Below are 20,258 nucleotides of genomic sequence, written 5' to 3' on the forward strand. Positions count from 1 at the left end.
TGTGTGTGTGTGTGTGTGAGGCCACAGTCAGGAGAAGAACACGGTGTGTCCTGCTGCCCTGCAAGCAGCTGCTATTCGCTGTAGCTAAAGTGGCTCCTCATATTGAACAGACATCTGATACCTTCATGGCTCAAACCTCTTGGAGCTTCATTCTGGTCCCAGGACAGACTTTCACAGCTAAGTGGGAACAGGCTGAAGGAATGTGGGACACCGAGTCATTCATGGACCTGCTGTCAATCAGCTCCTCCGTCCCTGGGTTTCTGATGTGACGGTCCGCAGGCTGGGAAGGCTCCGAGGCTAGAAACATCTCAGAGGTGCACATCATAAAAATTTAAATAACATGGCAATAAATGCCAATCACAACCATTCACCCTCTCGTCCACACTTATAGACTAACATGGACGATCATGGCATGCAGAGTGTGTTGGGCTCTGATCGCCACAGTAACTAAGCGAGCGGCGAATAATCTGAAAAGCGAGTGGTTTAATGCTGTAATTAAATTTTTGTGTCTTTATTTTATTCATCTATCATTAGTATGACATGATATAGGCCTGCAACACATTGGCTAGCCTGTTCCTTCAGCAGAAAGTTAATTCAGAGGGCGTGGAGAAAGTGGTGATGGGTGCAGAACGCAGAATTCTGAGCATGTTTGTGCTCCAGGATGGATGGACGGCATGGAACAAGGGCCGTAGCTGAAGCCCCCCTGACCTCATCGCTCCAGAAAAAACCCTGACCTTCTCTGTCCTCCCCCCTCCATCCTCCACCCCGGCCAGCTGGCCTCTCGCGGGTGAGACAAAACACACACAGTCCCGATCATTCAGTGGACAACTGGATCGGGAACGCCGCTTTTACATAATCGTGGGGTTAAATTACAGGCGCAGACGAAGAACTCGTCCCTCCTCATCGGCCACTCGGTGCACCGGGTCCCCGGGAGCCCCGGCCCCTCGGACATTTGCCTCGATCACAACGGCCGATGTGTGATATCGGTGTCGGCTCGGGGGACGGAAGAGAGATGATTGTTTGCGTTTGAGTCAGGTCTTTTGTTTTCCTTGCCGACCGCATCGGCGGCTCTCATGCATTAATATGCGGAGGTCCCACATCTGGTGGTTGTGTGTTTGCGGCCCGAGGGTGTAAATGGCGGCTGTGCGCATGTTTTTTTTTTGTGCAGATAAGCGTCTCTGCTGCAGGCCGGCTGGGTAACAGGAGAAATTCCGAACGGACCCTCAGACGCAGATTTGATTTTATCTGTTTTCCCCTTCACAGATTACGTTACGTAAGCCCCCCCCCCCCCCCCCCCCCCCCCCCGCTCCCCCCACCTAACCTCTAATCCGAAATTGTACTTAAACTCCATTTCGGCGCCGAGCACATGGATTACACAGCGCTTACAAACCAACCACAGATGCAGAGTCACCGGGTTTATTGCTCCACAAAGATCTAATTCTATTGCCTTGTTCCCGCTCGACTTGTTTTATAAACATTAATAAACACTCATTACACTTTTGTCGCTTTTATTTTTAGAGGCGAACTCAATAGATGAGCAAGCACAATGCACAGGCATGCCGTTATTCAGCGTTGCCGTGCAGTCCGTATCATCTGCCATTGTCAACGGCAGAAGTGGCTCCGGAGACCAGAGAGGAGCACTTTGCCATCGAGTGTCTCTGAGCCGGAGGGCCTCCGAGGAAGAGGACACGTGAGCCGGATGAAAGGGCCCGGCCTGAAAGCTGGGGCTTCGCAAGCAATGAATGAGGGAGCGAATGAGTGACAGCTGGGGTCGGTGCCGATCTGCCAGGCCGCTCTCTGTCCACCAGCGCCATCCACTCTAGTCTGCAGATGTCTGTGTTGGGAGGGAACTCCCGTGAATGAGAGGGTTAGTGTTTATATATGTGATGAGCGGATGGCAGAGAAGAAGAAGTAGAAGAAGAGGAGAGCGAAAGGTCGTATGTATCCGCATGACGTGTGGATTGATGGGTGAACGGTTGTGTCTCGCTGGGACGCTAAGGATGGAGAAAAAATAAGAAAAAGAAAATGCAAATAAATAAGCTGTTCGTGATTTGGTTTGCAGGTTTAAAGCGCGAGCAGTTCGTCACATTCCATGTATTCACAGATAAAAGGAAAACACATCTGCAGGATAAATAGATCTTTTGGATATCGACAAAAGCTCAGCAGCACAAAGGCTTTGCCTTGAGAGGGAGTGGGGGCTGTTTGCTGAGTCCGACGTGGGCAGAATATTAAGGCCCTCCTTTCACTGCCCGTCTTTGTCGGGGTCCCTGCGGGGGCCGAATGGTGGCAGGTGGTGGCGAATTAAAGGTGAAAGGTGCGGGACGCAGAGTCCGACGGCGCACGTTGACGGGAGTGAGGAGTTATAGGCGTGGCGCTCGGGCTCCGGTCGCACGGGTGCGAATGATGGGGCATTTGGAGCCGGTGGGTGGGCCTCATTCATCGGAACCGGCGGCCCTGCACACAATGAGGACCCGACCCCGTTTGTCTGCCTCCCAGTGAAGACACTCGGTGTTACTTGAATAGACTTGGCATGCAGAACGTGAATCCCCCCACGGTCTGGCTTCCAGCTCTCCTCCGGGTCGCTGATGAGGCTGAGGTCTTCGTCCAGCCCGGAGCCAAGAACCAAACAACGCTGCGTTTGTGTGCGCTGGTATGATTTCTTTTGGGATTAAACATGGGGGAAGTGGGGGGGGGGGGTCTGTCTGGGTCCTCTGACTGTCTGTTAGTGGACGTGTGAAAGACCCAACCATGGAAATAGCTGATAATTCAAAAATGTCCTGACCAAACAAAGTATTTTCATTCATAGTCAGCAGAAATCATCTGTTTTTATGGTAATTTCGTCCCCTGCTACAGGGAGGGGGTGGGCGGTTAAATATTTATTTATGACTGGAATTAACACAGGACATAAGAACGGGAACATAAGGGCCATGAATTTTTAAGGGAAAAGAGAATCACTAATAACTTCAGGACAGGAAACCAGACACATGAAACGCTAGATTATACCAGTCAAATTGGATATTTTCAAAAAGAACATGGTATAAATTATTGGTATGATCTATTACTATATTTATAAAAAAAGGGTGGCACGGTGGTGCCGCGGTTAGATCCACCTCACAGCCAGAAGGTCCCTGGTGGACTCCTATCGGAGGTCTTCCTGTGTGGAGTCTGCGTGGGGTTCCTCCCCCACGGGTTCCTTCCACAGTCCAAACACATGCAAGAGGTTCATTGGAGGTACGACATTGTCCAGATGTGTGAATGAGAGGGTGAATGGTTGCTTGTCTCCATATGTGGCCCTGTGATCTGCTGGCAAACAGTCCAGGGTGAACCTCTCGCCAATCCCAGCTGGGATTGTGCAGATAATTAAGGAGTTGATTAAGGAAACACTCATATTTGAGGTTTATTTTTTGAAGGACTCTCATAAAGTTATTAAAGACCAAAGTGTGGTGGATCTTAGCATGTTCAGGATATAGTCTGAAGGCCCTGTGTGTATCTACTACCAAACAAGTGCATTTCCTGTCAAGCATCTTTTGGTATAAGTCCTGCTAAACAGTCACATTATGACCTGCAGGCTGCTGGAGGAAGTGCATGGAGTCCACCTCCGTGCGCAGGCATGTGGACGTTAGATGCAGATATTAGGTGACCATCTGCGTGTCTTCTGATGGGGGAATATAACAACGTTGACGCTGACGGAAGCGATCCCATGAAAGTGTCTGCTCTCGGATGTGTAACGCACATTGAGCTTGCAGTCTCATAGTGTCAGTGCCTCTGCAGAGGGTTGCAACAGGGCTTTGGATTAATGCTGTGGTGCACTATATTAAGATAATGAGATCTGCTCTCTAAGCACAAGCCTTGAGGACAACCTTGACACGTAACCCAGAGTTAGACAACTGTGAGCTCCGCCTGTTATTACAATGCTTTTCCTTGTTTCTTGTAAAATATGCAGCTCCGTTTCAGATCCAGTTAAGTCTCCACAGTTCTGCCCGGGCACCAGAACTAAACCGTAGGTGCAAACCACTCAGGAATTAACACAATTAAAGGGAGTTTAAGTGCTTTTTTATTCTGGAAAAATGCAGACCATTGTTTCCAGGCCTTAAGAAATGGAGGTGATTTGAGTGGAGGTAGGAAGCGGGCCATTGTAATCCCTGTAAAACCCCAAACACCATCGTGTTGTGACCCAAAATAGCCTCTGCGACAGTCATTTGCCCGGTCAGGGTTGAAAACAAGTCCTCCCTTATTTATTGATATTCTGTGTGTTTATGCATCTATACGGACGACAGCGCGTCCCTTCCGTCGGCCGTACAGGAGGGTTTCGGAAAATTCATTGGAATTTGCAGGAAATTAAAGACACGCAGTATGAGAAAGAAAGAAATTTAAAAAAAAATCAATATCCTTGTTTTCGAAGAATTAAAAGCAATATGTAGGAGGAGTGTTTTCTCAGTCAACACCTCCTATTGTTGAAGCTCACAGCGCCCGGACACAGATATTTACGTGATCCCTATCGTCGCACCTCGGCGTTCGAAACCTGCTTCTTTGCGTCTCCGTCTGTACGCGCGTAATCTCCGCCGTCGTCGACGTGCAGCCGCCGCCAGATGGATGGGGGGCGCACGTGGCGTTGCGTAAGGAGGCTCGACGGCGGGCAGAGTTCACCCAGCAGGATGTGTGATTACAATCAGACGGACTATTAGGCGGCCTGTTTATACTTCAAATGATGAAGCCATCTCTGTTTGGTTTGCCAACATCGGGACGCCGTCGGTATCTCGGCGTGAGCCGGGAAGATAAGGATTTGGATGTTGATGCTTTGGGTTCAGCGGACCTCAGATGCCTGAAGACCCTGGAGCCAAGGTGAAAGGGAACCGTGACTCCGTCCACACTAGACTTAAATCTGGCTTTAACTATGAGGTGGATATTCGTTAGCATCTTCATTCATTTATGAATTCATTATCTATGGATGCTGGAGCCTATCCATACTATGATTGGGTGAAGGGCGGCGTTCACCCTTCACCAGTCCATCACAGGGCCTACATGAAGGGACGTCCAACCATTCACCCCCTCATTCACACGTCCGGACAATGTAGGGTCACCGATGAACCTCCTGTGTGTTTTTAGACCCGGAGAACCCCAGGTAGACACGGGGAGAGCACGGAGACTCCACACATGAAGGAACCCTGCGGGACTCTAACTGGGGACCTCCTGCCTGAAAGCTTCTGGTCGTCCCCGAGGTGCAGATTTATCTTCTCCCTTCAGATTCTCATCAGCAGGACACCCAGCCCAGGCTGCTTCCTGTCCGCAGACGGGTCAGCAATCAGTACGATGTACAAAGAGGTCGGAACTCATAATCAAAGCAACAATCACACACACATGCACACACACACACACACACACGCAGAGTGAACATACAGTATATTTAAGCATCCTTTCGCCCTGAATTTTGGTCTGTGACTTACTTTTATCATCTCTTTCTGTGTCCGTATGTTGTGGGTTCCTGAGGCCCGACGGACCTGCTTTCTTTGCTCTGCTTGTTTCCGATTCTACGATATGACATTAAATAATCCTGGAACCTGTTGATTCCAACATTCTGACTTTTCTCTTTCAATATTAAAAGCTATAATTGCTGAATAGAATCTGATTCCTCGACGTCCCTACCTCATTCAGAACCCTCCAGGCCCACGCCTTGGTCTGATATTCGCACATCAACACACACCCCAGTGGGACGGGTTGCCATGCAGAGTGTGAGCCAGTCCACTGGGAGTGATAAGGAGCCCCACACCTGCAGCAACACACCTTCTCCCGGTGTGCTATCTGTTCACCAGCCCGCCTCTCCACCCGATTAAAGTCATGAAGTGTGTTAAAAGTGAAGGGCAAACACTTTTCCTCCCCTCCGAATAATCTGAGCCACGGCACCCTTCAGCAAGGTGGCAACCGCCAGTCTTGGACAGCCAAATATACTTGGCTTGCCTTCTGATGCTGTGTGTTTCCTGTGTATTCTATTTTTGTGCTGCTCCCCGCAGCCTCCAAATGCCTGATATAAAAATAATTTGCATTTCTTCATGCAAATGAATCCTCTGGCCACGGTCAGGAGTGATGTAACAGACCGTGCCTCAGCTGCAGCGGTTTCAATATGCATCGAGATCTTTGGAGAAATAAAGATTTGTGCCTCCGTGTCGAGTGGTTCCTTAGCATCTCTGGGAGGGATGCTAAGTTGCTCCCTGCAACAAACAACTGTCAGACACACACAGGGTTTTTTTTTGCGAGCGTCGCACTCTTTGCCAGATTTACGGCGACGCTGTCATGTTGCATTGGCGTCCGAGGCTGTCGCGGCCTACGGACGCTTCATGTTTTTGCCGGAGCGAGCAGACAGACCGCAGAACCTCTGCTGGCGTCGGCTCCTCCTCGGACAACCAGGATGTAGGATGACAGCGTGAATACCCTCCCCTGCAGGATGTCGTTTTAATTTAAACGGTATATTTTAATCACTTCAATTTATGTAAGGAAGATAGCTAATGGCCTTTTTCTTCCAGGATATTTATTTTTCCTCACTTTACTGTTGGATGTGGCATGTTCCTGACCCATTCTCGTGGAGGTGCCCCACCAGTAGGGGGCGGTAGAGTAAGTGTGGTTTCAATCAGGTGCAGGGTGTATTTGGACATCATTTGCAAGGGCAAGAATAACAGACGGGCACATTTGTGTATCAGGGAGACCAAGAGACCAAGCTGAGGGTTGGGTCAGAGCCATCTGCCCATCCGGGTCTTGTTGCTGGTTTGAAAATGGTGGACTCACAGATAGAGGGCCGCTCAATGTTTATGTCTTCTGACAGTGAAAGGCAGTCATCTGATCTCATGGCGGATGTTTGACCCAACCCAGGTTTGTTCATGGGGTTCCCGGCTGGAATCCCTTCAAGCTCAAGGAGCTCCTGAATGGAGCTGCTCAAGGTTTGAGGGTTGGGAAGATGTGTTTGTCACTGTCTTAGTCTGAAACAGAAACACTTATGGAATATTTCCATGAAATGAATTAGAATCCCCTCCTCCTTCTTCTTCTTCTTCTTCTTCTTCTTCTTCTTCTCCTTCTTGATCTTCTTCAGAGGCCAGCACAGCCTGCTTCCATCTAACCCTCTAACCATCTAACTTCCTGTCTTCTTTCTCTCCATCCATAAAGGTCCTCTCTGGTCTTCCTCCAGACCTCCTGCCTGGCCTCTCCAACCTCAGCATCCTTCACCTCCTCTGTCCACGTCCAAGTCTCACTTGTTCTCTAGAACATCCAACCTGCCCGTTAGATGAATTAAAATGGATGCTCTTGTAAAACGGGGAAAAACCTCTTAAGTTTGGTTAAAGTGATCAGTTTCACCCCGTTGCTCTCAGAAGAGGTCCATCTGAGACCTTTGAGTGTTCCAAGGTTGCCGATGAAGCACTAAGCCCCGCCCCCTCTCACACATACAGTGGCCTCTTTTATCAGCACTGCAGCGCTTTATCAAAAAACCAACATGTGGAGCCAGAAGTCTGGACCAGGCAAAAGGCGACTCCACCCCTCAGAGAATCAGATACCGCCGTCCTTCATGTTTCTTTGCTGTTATGGGGGGTGGAGGGGGGAAGCAACAAACATTTTAGGACACAATATGAGTGGTTCCACTGGAAAACACACAAAAAAAAAAACACATCCTTTTTCATCAGCACTAAAGATAACGGCGTTCACTGTCACTGATGTCATGAGTGCACAAATTGTCCTCCATGTGCATTGTAGCCATTACAAATTACATCCACCAGTTTGCAGGGTTTGCCGCAGGTGGACGATGCAGGTTCAGCGGCACAGCGTGCTTAAAGAGCTATGGGGGAAAATGCACATTTAAATTTTGTGACAAACGATTCTTATCTCCTGTTCCACCGTGAATCCCAAACTGTCCATGATTGCAGCTCTGCATTCAACTGTTTATTATTGGAAAAAAAAAAAGATAGACAGCATGCGGTTTCTTTTTAACCTTCTTAATATAGAAATATATTACGAATATCCCCCCCGCCAGAGATGTTGCGCTCATCTTTGATCAGCAGACAGCGGTTTGTGTCATGTGTGTCCACTTGTATTATCATAAAACCCGTCCACAATATGCTTTGTGCTAAAAGACATGGCTCTTACAATGCAACATAAGATGCATAAAATATGAACGTAGACGCGGCTAACCTAGCCGCTGCAATCATCCCTTTTTTCTCTCATAATGTCATCATATTCAGATATAAAAAGATAATTACCGGTCAGAGCGTCTGTCTTTGTTTTAAAAAACCCAAAGTATGTCTGTACGTAGCAGGAGACTCTCCAGCGGGAGTCAAACCTGAAAACCGTTCGGAAAGTTTTAGTGACATTTCCCAACAGAGTGGTATCAGCTGGCCCAAATGGCTGCAGAGAAGCCGAGCCCTGGTCTGTCAGCTGACGTGGGCAGGCTTGCGGACGCCCGTCTGGGCTGACACCACAACGCTGGCAGCAGAGACTGATCTGGTGTCCGTAAAGTCCACTGGGGCCAGCCGCAACTGCTCTTCACCCCTGGTAAAGACGCATTTGGACGTTGAATCCTATGAAATAGGAGAGATATTTGTGGTTCTGTTTAGTTGTCAAGAGCGCGTTGACGAGTCTGGGGAAATTTCGTGGCAGGTTTCGTGGACGTCGCACCAGTGTCATATGTCGCCGGCATTGTTGAAGCAGCATGGACATCCCATTTCGGCGGGTCAAACAAACAGTTAGCAAAATAACACGGAGGCAAAACGGCAGCGGTGCATTTTATCATCGGAGGCATTTTGACAGCTGCGCCGAAGATTCCATGTAACACTGTGGTTTCTGTGCAAAATTATATTATTGTGCAACAGGATGTGTGTGACAGGCAAAAAGAAGCAACACACACATTCCCACCACACCTCACATATGTTTTACACCAACATTAATACAAACCTACTAGCAGTACCTTTTGCTCGCTCTAAGCGATCTCAGGCAAAACTGTTCTCAGTTCTACTACCTCAGTGGTGGAACAAACTTCCGGAAGCAACAAGACTAGCATCATCTATCTCAACCTTCAAGAAACAGGTAAAAACTGTTCTCTTTCAGGACTTTTTACTACGCTGATGCCCCAGATCAGGTTAGGCACCAAGTTAGGCTATGCAGTGTGTGTGTGTGTGTGTGTGTGTGTGTGTGTGTGTGTGTGTGTGTGTGTACGTTTGTGTATGTCTTTGTCAAAAAAAACAAAACAAAAAAAAACTCACTAACCCAAGCTTACCGTTCTGTATATTTCCTGTGCTTCGTGTATTTGCAAGTGTATTTGCAGTCCCTATGTCCTCTATTGTAAGTCGCTTTGGATAAAAGCGTCTGCCAAATGCAATGTAATGTAATGTAACATTAACAATGACAATATGGTGCCACATAGCCCCGCTGTCAATAATATATAAGCTATCTACATAATATTTACATGTATATACTTATACACTGTGATACAGCTCCCTGCTTTAAATTGATGCCAGTGGCTAAGATTGTAAGAGGTGCTGTAAATGTCGAGAATAATTAAATTTAATTAAATTCAATTAGAACAAATTAATTTGATTTAAGAGCACCTCCCTGCTGTAAATAGGGGGCGACAGGGCTGAGGTTGTAAGAGCTGCTGTCAATGCAGAGAATAATTTATTAATAATGTTTTGATTGAATTGAATTGAATTCGATTTAATCATAACATACGTGCTGTATATAGACATACAAATATTCCTGCACTAGATGAAATACATAATGTTTACTGACCTTTTTGAAGGACCTCTGTACTTTACTCAGGTGAAATAAGTTCATTGTACTTTGCACTTTGCATTCAATGCTGTGTGTGAGGTTCTTGGTTTACCTGTTTGATCTTTGTTTGTGGTGGCGTGGCTCAATAGGAAGTGCGGAGTTCCTCCCCTGGGAAGGTTGGTGGTTCTCTTCCTGGTTGGATCCTACTTGGAGAACGAAGCTGATTCTGATTTAGCAGGAGAAATTATTAATCAATATTTGCTCAATCATAGTGTGTGCACTGCTGAAGCCAACTTTGTGGCCCTTAACTTGGTTCCTGGCTCCAGTGTCACATGTGCATTGTGTGTGTGTGTGTGTGAGTGTGTTTCTAAAATCTCTGAGATCTCCTGCCGGCCTGCAGAATGATGAGGGCCACATTGGGAGCGCTCTATCACCCCATCGCCCTGTTCAATGAGAACATGCATTTCCTGGCCATATCAGGCGCTCCCGGCCGTCTGGACGGCGTGGACCTATCGTAGGCAGGATCTTCTCTGTACATAGTTGATGTACGGTCAAAGAATTTCCTTCCTTTGGCTTCCATGGCGCCACGTCAGCACACAAAGCAATTTTCCGCCATTATCGGCAGTGGGACCGGATGACCGATGTGCCGTCCAAGTAAGACTTCCTGTCAGAATCTTCTTGTTATGGCAAGTGAACTTGAATATCTTTACTTAAAGATGTTTCAGCCCTCATCCCAGAGGCTTCTTCAGTTCTAATGACCTGTTGGGAGTTTCCGAATATAACTGCCGGGGTTTTGATACGAGTCTAGGTTATAATGGCTTGTTATGTAAATGTAGGAGTTGATCTGCAGAAACTAGGTCGAAGGGGTTGTTATGCTAATGAGGGTTTCGTTCCGTGGGACTAAAGAGCAACTTTTGTGGGATTTCCTGGATTGGCATGTGAAAAGGTAAAGCCAGACAAAGGAGTGAGACCTGTTGGATCCCATGGACTGAGTCTCAGGTGGAAGTTACCGGAGGCTGGTTCTGGTGGTGAATCTTTCCTTGTTGTTTTGAGGGTGCAGAAGGTCCTGGATCCCGGAATTTTGTAATTCGTTTGTGAAAGATTGTGTCCGAGGCCCCCTCTTCTGTTCAGAAATGGCTTTTCTGTTTTGAGAAAGATGGCATCTTTGACTCCTCTCTCGAACTAGAATATGGACCTTCCTTCAGGACAGGACTCCGTAGTGGACTGCAGTCCATCTGCACCCGAAGGGCACGGGCCATTCTTTTGACGAAAGCAATGTCCGTATTCTGGCCAGAGAAGACAGATGTCACAAAAAGTTGCCCTTTTGTCTCAAACAAACGACACCATCATGAGCATAACAATCCCCTTAGACCCCCTTAGGTCATCAGAACTGAAAAAGCCTCCTGGATGAGGGCTGAAACGTATTGGAGTGAAGAAAGTCAAGTTCAGTTGCCGCGACAGGAAGATTTTGACAAGAATTCACCACAACCTGGATGACTGAGAACGTCCACAGACCTGTTTATGACTGGTTTGTGTAAATTCCTGTTTCCTCTTATCACTCTCAAGTATGTCACTGAGTGGGTAAGGTCTATCTCCTCTTATGTCTGTCAACGCGGTGATGTTCGACATCTTGTCGCACCGCCATCTTGCCGTCATCTGTCCCTTTGTGTAGATGGTGTCTCCATGACTGATGCGGTCGACCTTTGCTCGGTGGTAATCAGATCCAAGAAAATAAATAGGTATATATCCGGGCGGCTGTGTCTTAGCTGGTAGACTGACGTCCGTCCAATCAGAAGGTTGTTGGTTCGATCCCTGGCATCTCCTGACGGCTTGCGGAAGTGCGTGTGTGATCCATGATGAAGCACTTTGAACCTGCAAGATTTTAAAAGTGGAGACCATATTGTTATAATAACATTAATGATAAATATAACCATAATGATAATTATTATTATGATCAGGGATGGGACGGTGGTGTATTGGTTAGCGCTCTCGCTGTACAGCAGGAGGTCCCTGGTTGAGGCCTCTCTGTGTGGAGTCTCCATGTTCTCTCTGTGTCTGTGCAGGGGTTCTTCCGGCTTCTCCGGATTCCTCCTACAATCCAAACCCGGGTAGAATTGGGAATAATTTGAAAAGTGCCCGGATATGTGAATGGTTGTTCGCGGTCTTGCTATCAACGTGCCCGGTGATAGTTCACTCCATCCATAGATCTTCTCTTTGGTCTTCTTCTAGAACTCCTGCCTGGCATTTCCAACCCCAGCATCCTTCTATCAATATATTCACTATCCCTCCTCTGTCCGAGACTCAACCGTCTCAGTCTGGCTTTTCTGACCTTCTCTCCAAAATGTGCTATCCCTCTGATGGACACATCCATCTTCGTCACTCCTAGAGAGGAACCTCATCATCTTCATCTCCTCTCCCTTCAGCTCTGCTTCTTGTCTTTTCCTCAATGCTACTGTATCCAAACCATACAGCATCTTTGGTTTCACCACTGTCTTGTAGACTTTTCTTTTCCTTCTGGCTGATATTCTTCTATCACTCATCACCCCCTGACACGGTTCTGCAGCTGTTTCTTCACCTCTTTTCCACACTCTCCATTGTTCTGGACTGTTTACCCTACATACTACATAAAGTCCCCCAACTTCTTCATCTCCACTCCCTGTAGCTTCAGCATTCCACTTGGGCCGTGTCCAACGTCCTCCTGTAGGCTGTACATCACCACTGGAAAAAAGAAGGGGCTCAAAGTTGATCCCTGATGAAGTCCCACCTCAACCTTGAACTCCTCTATTACCCCCTACAGCACACCTCACCACTGTCTCACAGCTGGCATACATGTCCTGCGCCAGTCTTACACACTTCTCCGCCACTCCAGACTTCCTAACAACCAGAGTTCCCCTCTCTGCCCCCTGTCGTGCCTTATCTATGTCTACAAAGGCACCATGGAGCTCCTTCTTACCTTCTCTGTACTTCTCTACCGCCATTCTTAAACAACAACAACCATAACAATAATAATAGCAATGATAGTAATAAATAGTTGCAACAACAATAATAATCATTTATTAGAATTCAAATTTTATTTGAATACAATACAATTTGGGCAGGGATGTAATGGTTTTGCAAGAAATGCAGCTAGTATATGTGAATGTTGCTTTTGCAAAAAATTATTTGTAAGAATATCATCAGAGAGCATTTCGAGGTTAAGGCAGGTATAAAGGCAGATATTTGTTTTGAAGTTATGCATTAATTCCAATGCTAGGAACAAGTGCTGGTGCTGGTTGTGGCCTGCATGCGCCCACTGTGTTGTCACTGTGCCACAACATTGCTGCACATTCTCGAGCGGGGGCCAACAGGTGGTGATGTGAAAGACGTGAGGGGAAACTCTACTCCCGGCGTAACGCTACCCAGCATACCGCCAGTGAGCAGAGGGCAGCCTGGCCCTCGCCCGATTGTCGAAGGACACTGAGGAAGCAGGCATACAGTTAAAAAGAAATGCTATTGGGGAGGGGGATATTCATCAAGTATGTTCTTCATGTCAAATAGTGCGCAGGTGCAGTGAAACCCAAAGGGCAGACTGCAGTGGACCAAAAACACAATCGGCCTGGAACGGTTTTGCGCGCTTTCTCTCGGCGAACTGGCAACCCCATAACCCCATTACGCCGGGCCATTCCGTTTATCAGCGTCAGCAGCTGAGCAGTGGAGCAGTTCCTCGGAGGTGACCTGATAAGCTTTCGGCACTGCAGCACAAACCCAGCGGAGCCGCCTGCCACGGTGCCCCCCCCCCTTATCATTATCAGCCACAAATGGCGACCTGTTAGTCAAGTGATACCAAAATTAGGCGTTCACGGCAACTAACCAACAACACACAGCGATAAATGTGTGTTTGCTTGTGCACACAGAACTTTGAGATTAGATCGAGCTTCTCATTCTTCTTAAATAATAAAACCATCACAGCGAGCAGCTAACCCGATCACAGTGGTTTAATGATTCACCGAACGACTACAGTATATGAATGTTTTCTTCAAAATGCACTTGACTCCTGCTTTGGTTTCATTTCTCCACGATCTGGATGTTTTACTGACAAACACTCCAGAGGGATCGGTATGGCAACAGAAATAGCAGGTGTGACAGTGGAATAACTTCAGGAACAGGAAGTGGTTCTTGGCCATTGGACTGTGGAACCCATCTTCCCGGTTTCCGTCCGTCAGCAGAGAACATTTTTCCTGCTCCTCAGCACCTTCAAACATCACAAATGTCTGGACAGAGTATCACTGAAGTTAGTTATCCATCTCATACTGTGTGTGTGTGTGAGAGAGAGAATTATTTGACGAAACTATTCTGTCCATTTTGGGAAATACTCTTGCTATCTCTCTAACTTTTGGACATACTGATTGCCCTCTGGGGTTAATTGAGTCTATCTACCTATCAGCTCCCACCTGCCTGCATCCCAAAGTGTCCTTGGGTAAATCCTTATCTAAGTTAAGTCGTTGCAACCCTTCCGCATCTATCTGTCTCCAGGGTGACAGGGTTCAGGGCCATCACGTTGGGTGAAATCCCAGATCTCCATGATCTGGATTTAGATCTGCTGGTTCTCGCCGTGCAGGAAGTGACGGGTTTAGATTCCCAAAGGGATCCGCATCCGCTCGGGACGAGCGGTAAGGTGTTGTTTTGGTGTCTGCTGAGCCCACACTGCGCTCCTTGTTGTCCTCAGCCCTGCAGACCGTTGGTCTCATCAAATTCATATGGTTAACTAATCCCTTTCACTCACTGCGGTCACGGCATGCACTGGAGGCCGGCGTCATTAACCCAGATCCCAGCATCGGCTGATCGACGCTCCAGAGCTATTAGAGGTGTTGGACAGTCCCAGTTCAATGGCTTGTTTGAGCAAAATGTTTTTCTTTTCTAAAACTAATTCTCATTGGCAGTCACTGTATTGGATCTGCATTGATTGGACCTTGGGAGGGGCCGGAGGGGAGGTGGCGTGATGATGGCAATCAAATCCGGACAAGTTGCGAGCGGCCACCCATCAGTCACCGTGCTTCAACCCTGGACTCTCACATTCAGAGCAGCAGACCTTCAGGCTTCAGCCAACCTGTTTTTATTTGGACTGCCCGAGGAAGCAGGAGAACCATGGAGAACATCCAGGTTCTGCGGAGAGGCGCCCTCAGTCGGGCGTAGGGTTGAAAGTATCGCTGATTCCAAGGGGGCCACCGGAGCAGAGCCATGCAGACTCTCAAAACAACCAGGGGTTGTGTGTCTTAAATATTTATATCAATTCACAACTTCCAGACAGACCAAAGGTCCCCTGTTAGACTCCAACAGGAGGCCTTTCGGTGTTTCCTCCGGGTTCCTCCCTGAGTCCAAACACATGCAAGAGGTTCAGATGTGTGAACGGATGTTTGTCTATGCAGTATGTGGCCCTGTCACAACTCACAAGATGCGTTGGGGAAACGTAAAATTTGAAATGCAGATGAAAATCATTTCAGGAAGTGAAGCAACGAGACGGAGATTGGTCAATTTATTGATTCATTAATTAATGTATTTCTTTATGAATTTTTTTCTCAGTGCTTTGGGTCACTAATCACAACCTTTGGTGTAGACGTTGCTGTTTTTATGGATAAAGTGCTAACGTTGTCTGCTGAGACGCCGTAGCTAGCATATGACCCAATGTTCGGTGTGAAGATGAGAGGGACATCAAGGTGGACGTTCAACGGTTTCTTCTGCACGGCTTTTCCGATGAAACTGTCTCCTTCCTCGCTCAGTTGTGTAATTTCAATGACGAGACCACAGGATTATTTACTGGCACAAAATATTATCTTTCACACCGCCCAAGCAACACGTGGGCGACAGTTTAATGAATTTATCAGATGGTTCATTCACTGCAAAGGGTGGCTGGACGCTCCAGATGTCCGTGGAGCCTACGCTCGAAGCCTCTAACGAGGATTATCCGCTCATCCCATTAAAGATAAAATGACGCTACGTAAACATGCCGTATGTGATAAAGCCTCCCGTTGATGCAGATAAACAAGGGAGATGATCAGTTTGAGCGGGAAGAGGAGAACGTTCAGGATTACCATGGTTTGTTAGCGATATGGACGTCCCGCAGGAACGTCCAGATGCACGGTTTGAGACGGACAGCCGGCAACTGCGAGGAAAATCGGGTCACAGCGCAGGATGAATCACTTGGGGGCCAAATGAAGCTAAACCGGAGGGACATGACAAACCCAAATATTTGTTAACACATTGGACTCATCCCCCGGTTCTCACAAGAACATAAATAATGACAAAAACACTGCTTTTTTTTTTCGTTGCTCCTCGCTAATCCAAGCGCCGTTCCCATGGATTAAATTGTAAAAACACGGCTGTAAATATCCTGTCGACGACAGCGATCACCTTGATTGTATAGTCTACAAATACAGAATGTCAGCGTCTGTACAGATATATATTTTTATTTATATGTATACATCGTGCATGGCAGTGGGAAATGTGCACCCAGGCTTGTTTTCAACACAAAGGATCATGGCAAGTGAAGCAATCTGCTTGTTGAGTTAACCCCTGTGTCAGAGTGCTGCGCTCTCCAACCAAATATTGCAGGGAATGTAAATGAATGGGATTCTCCAGGGGGACCGCGGTTCCCCCAGAGACGTCCGTCAGGCGTTCGTCCCCGAGAAGGTAATGTTTACGTGGACGGCGGCGAGGAACCGAAAAAGGGAGACGGGGCAGGAAATTAGAGCGGAAATTTGCCTTTGAAATGTTTACACGGGTTATTTTGGCTGGAGGCTTGAAGAACGCTCAGAGCGGAGAGGACGGCTTCCGGAACACTGTCTGAACTAAAGACTTCTAGATGATGGTGGTTCTCTAGAAAAAGATGATACGTGACGAATGGGTCATTCAGACGAGGAGAACGTAGAACAATGTGACGCCGTAGAATAGCAGGAAACAACGCTGATGTGGTTTGACGATTGAAGGGCGTGCTTTCTCCTGCCACGACGCCGGTCTGAAGGGGAGACGTCACACTTCACACTCAGCTGCTCATTCGCTTCGAGGTGGTCTCATCGTTGTTTATGTGCACTAAACAGACGTGGGCAGAGGAACTACATGTGTTTTAGAGCGACTCCCGCCTCTGGAAGTCATGATGAAGCAGCAGTCAACCCAGAAGGAATTAACAAAGCAGACAGAAATGTAGAATATGAGTGTGGACGAGGCGGTACAGCTGGGTCTGCGGTTGGATTCCCACAGGGGCTCATCTGTTCTGTCCATGTTCTCCCCGTGTCTGATGGCTTCCAACAAACCAAAAACATGCAGGAGCTCAACTGGACAACCTAAATTGCCTTTGTGAATGAGAGGGTGAATGGTTGTACGTCTCTACCTGTGGCCCTGTGATAGATCCAGGGGGAACCCCGTCTCTCGCCCAATCACAGTTGATGGCGGTGTAGGTAATAATTGAATCAGTCCGTACCATTGGTGCTCTGGAGCTTTTGATATTTCCAGACTGAAACAGTCTTTAATTTTGGGAGCTAAATTCCTCGGAGTAACTCAGAACTGAAGGTGTGTCCTGGGAGCCCGGAGCTTTGATATACACACCATGAAAATCACATTTTTGTTATGAAAATGACAGCGTCTGCTGTCTGCCTCAGACTAAACCCAGGAATAGCTACAGAGGGTTTAGTCTGTATGGGTGAAACTGGGCCACTGCAGCAGATCCTCTCTTGTGAAGTGTGTGAGCTGACCCCCCCCCCGCGGTTATTAATCACACAGAAGTGCAATGTCAGATCCTGGACTGGATCCTGCGTAGCGCCGCATGAAGGCCGCCTCCTCCAGACGCCCCCGCCGTCAGGCCGTGGACGTTCCTTCTCGTTTCCATCGTGCGTTGCACTCGCCAGGCATGCGTGATTATGCAATGAGCTGTACCGCCTGTCAAACGCCCGGGGTTCAGTGTGTGTGTGTGTGTGTGTGTGTGTGTGTGTGTGACCTCTGCTGTGTGTTGTGATCATGAATGGTTTGCTAAAATCCATTGGTGCTCCGTCAGCGTGCACTCAGGACTCCGTAAAAAAAAAACAAAAAAAAAAACGCAGATCTATTCCGTTATCAAAGCGACCTTGAGGAGCGCAAAGACCGAGCGAGCGAGTCAGCTGATGGAGGCACCATGGCAACATCTGTGCGCAAAAGATGGCGCCCCCACGGCATCTCCTCCCTCCCGCGCAGCTGTCACAACACCATGAAAGCTCTCGGAAAACGGGGGCGCCGTATTCAAACGGCGACCGTCGCCGGGGATCAGTCAAAGATGAAATCTATTGTGTGTCTATAGCGAATCAATGGCTGCTATGAATAAATGTTGCATATTATTATAGAGTTGTGTACCAGTGGAGAGGGCTCGTCAGGAGGGTGGAGGTGGCAGTGGGAACAACTCCCCCCTGCAACGTTTAAAACCATGTCTGCTTTCAGCACGGGCTGCTAAGCCGGCTCAGCGCCGGGCGAGGTGCGGACGGCGGGAAGGAGTGTTGAGATGGTTAACCCGACAACAACAACAACAACAACAACAACAAGACCGGCCTTGTTTACTCTGCTTCGAACACCCTCACGTTTCCCTCAACGCCTCAGCACACACTCCCAGGTCTCCTCTGTGGCTCTAAGCTCTTGTGGCATTTCACTAATTCTCTGCAAATTCACCGTCAATTTACGTGCGTGGGCGAACCCGAAACACACATACACACGCACACGCTAGCAACATTAGCATGAGACGGATGTATCTTTGCACGGGGATAACCAGTTGTAATGACTGCCCTCCCAAAGTTCTCCCCAAAGCAAAGGGCCCTACTCTGCTTTTATAAGACCTAATGAGCTCTTACTTCCGATGTGTGCAAACTCACCACTCTATTTGTCAATTACTAGCTGGAGGCTCTTTCTCTCTGTTGCCCTGATTCACCCCCCCCCCCCACTCTGTTTTTGTGACCTTTTATACAGATGGCAAGCCAATCGGACAGATTTTGTAAAAGGGGGCTTAGAATTGTTAATGGATCCATTCAGACTTGCGGATCAGATTAATGGCTGTCTGAACTCAGCAATACCGGACAGAGTTATTGGTTGAGCTGCAACAAACAGTTGGGGTTCAGGAAAAACATGTGTCCCAATTTAATATTTTTATTATTGTCCTTGATGTTGATATCATTGACAATAATATCAACAATATTATTGACAATAATAATAACATCTAATGAATAATATGAATTTCGTTGATTGAAAAAATTCATGTTATTTTTGAAAAAGTTAGAATTTTTTTTTTACAAACATTAAAAGTGCTCTGTGATAGTATCCATAGATGTGCGGAAAATATAATTATTCCATTAATAGTGATTTATATAATTTTTCAAATATTATTGAAAAGAACGCTTATGTCAATTGATTGCATCAGTTCAAATAATTAATATTATTTTTAAAATAATTTAATTAAAACAAAACAAAAAAAAAAAAAAAACATACATTTTTTTTTCAAACATTAAAATTGCTCCATGATAGCATCAGTAGATGTGGAGATGCAATGCAAATGTGAAGTGTGTAGCTGAACGTGACTAATAAAGTTCAACCCAGACGTTGTCGGCCAGACAGACACCAGCGTTCAATAGCCCCCATCCATATTGATATTTTGGAGGGGATGGGCATCACCGGGGTGGCGGGGCAGACGGAGGGGGTGGACAACTTCCAGTCAGCTCTCAGGCACGCGTGCACTGCACCTCCACCGACAGCAGCGGCCACATCTCAAAGGGATTCGAGTGCAGCGTTGGAGGGAAAACAAAAGTGTCCGGCGTTCCTGTCGGGGACGTGTGAAGCCGGGTGTCGTTGAGGGTCAAATGCCGCAGTTAATTAAAAAACCATGGGCAGAAGAATTCGGCGGGTATCTCCTTCCACTTTCTGTTTTAACAAAATAAACAAGGTGATAAGTAGGCGGCTGTTTGCAGGGTTTGCTGTCCGACTACCACAGCCTTCATGACTACAACCGCTTTTCGGTGGTTGGTAAGGTTTTGGTATTAAAAAAATATTTTAAAGCCAATCCAATCACGTGATGTATTTGATGTATGCCCATGTGATGTTGAGGTACATTACGTTGCATTATTGTAAGCCTCCAAAAGAGGTCCTGACCTGGAGCTCTTTCAATTGAACTTACAGTAAAAGCGTGGTTACACAATGCCATTATGCAATGGATTGGATTATTTTGTTGGTATTTTATCAAGATACTGATGAAAAAAAAAAACCCGTGCGGCCACGGTGAAGCGTCCTTCTCACAGACAGAAGATCCCTGGTTGGATTCCCACAGGGAGCCTCTTTGTGTGGAGTCCCCATGTTCTAGCCTAGTCTGCCTGGGGTTCCTCAGGGTTCTCCGGGTTCCTCCAACAATCCACAGATATGACAGAGTTTCACCGGAGATCCTAAATTGTCCAGACGTGCTAATGTTGTAGGTCTCTGTATGTGTCCCTGGGATGGATCCAGGATGAACCCCACCGCTCACACCTTGAAACCCTGAC

The 20,258-nt window shown here is 47.3% G+C and overlaps 1 long non-coding RNA gene across 3 annotated transcripts in view; it reads left to right on the forward strand.

The window, feature by feature from the left end:
* Window positions 1-20,258, forward strand: part of LOC147231778 (uncharacterized) — a 34,149-nt gene that overhangs the window by 7,210 nt on the left and 6,681 nt on the right. For 2 of the 3 annotated variants that reach the window (XR_015106494.1, XR_015106495.1), the window contains exon 5: window positions 7,153-8,002. The exons of the other annotated variant lie outside the window; for it this stretch is intronic. This is a non-coding gene — a long non-coding RNA (uncharacterized LOC147231778). Of the gene's footprint in view, window positions 1-7,152; window positions 8,003-20,258 lie in introns of those variants that run through there. 3 annotated transcript variants of the gene reach the window in all.

The sequence above is a fragment of the Fistularia commersonii genome, chromosome 8 (assembly GCF_037954325.1).
Source record: "Fistularia commersonii isolate RoL2024-O1a breed Wild chromosome 8, RoL_Fcom_v1.0, whole genome shotgun sequence".
Taxonomy (NCBI): domain Eukaryota; kingdom Metazoa; phylum Chordata; class Actinopteri; order Syngnathiformes; family Fistulariidae; genus Fistularia; species Fistularia commersonii.